Source organism: Heterodontus francisci, chromosome 23 (genome assembly GCF_036365525.1).
Source record: "Heterodontus francisci isolate sHetFra1 chromosome 23, sHetFra1.hap1, whole genome shotgun sequence".
NCBI classification, from domain to species: domain Eukaryota; kingdom Metazoa; phylum Chordata; class Chondrichthyes; order Heterodontiformes; family Heterodontidae; genus Heterodontus; species Heterodontus francisci.
In genome coordinates this window covers 55,951,546-55,952,673 of record NC_090393.1, presented here as the reverse complement: position 1 = coordinate 55,952,673, position 1,128 = coordinate 55,951,546, and positions in this window count along the sequence as shown.

Below are 1,128 nucleotides of genomic sequence, written 5' to 3'. Positions count from 1 at the left end.
TTTGGACTTCGCTCTTAGACGGGCAAGGTTGAACAACCTGCCCCCTGATCTTGTGTGGAGGAAAATTCCTTCTTCAGAGGATTTGAACGCATGTGAAAGCAGCAGGGAGAAGAAAATCCCAAAAAGTGTGGGTGCGAGAACACAGCCCTGTTTCACACCACTCAGGATAGGAAAGGGCTCTGATGAGGAGCCACCATGTTGAATTGTGCCTTTCATATTGTCATGGAATGAGGTGATGATACTTAGTAGCTTTGGTGGACATCCGATCTTTTCTAGTAGTCTGAAGAGACCACGTCTGCTGACGAGGTCAAAGGCTTTGGTGAGATCAATGAAAGCAATGTAGAGGGGCATCTGTTGTTCACGGCATTTCTCCTGTATCTGACGAAGGGAGAACAGCATGTCAATAGTCGATCTCTCTGCACGAAAGCCACACTGTGCCTCAGGGTAGACGCGCTCGGCCAGCTTCTGGAGCCTGTTCAGAGCGACTCGAGCAAAGACTTTCCCCACTATGCTGAGCAGGGAGATTCCACGGTAGTTGTTGCAGTCACCGCGGTCACCTTTGTTTTTATAGAGGGTGATGATGTTGGCATCGCGCATGTCCTGGGGTACTGCTCCCTCGTCCCAGCACAGGCATAGCAGTTCATGTAGTGCTGAGAGTATAGCAGGCTTGGCACTCTTGATTATTTCAGGGGTAATGCTGTCCTTCCCAGGGGCTTTTCCGCTGGCTAGGGAATCAATGGCATCACTGAGTTCCGATTTGGTTGGCTGTATGTCCAGCTCATCCATGACTGGTAGAGGCTGGGCTGCATTGAGGGCAGTCTCAGTGACAGCATTCTCCCTGGAGTACAGTTCTAGGTAGTGCTCAACCCAGCGGTCCATCTGTTTGCGTTGGTCAGTGATTATGTCCCCCGATTTAGATTTGAGGGGGGTGATCTTCTTGATGGTTGGCCCAAGAGCTCTCTTCATGCCATCATACATTCCTCTGATGTTTCCGGTGTCTGAGGCCAGCTGAATATGACTGCATAGGTGTTGCCAGTAGTCGTTTGCGCAACGCCTAGCTGTTCTTTGTGCAGTACTTCTGGCTGCTTTAAGTGCTGCGGATGTTAAATCGCTGGGGGCTTTCTTGTA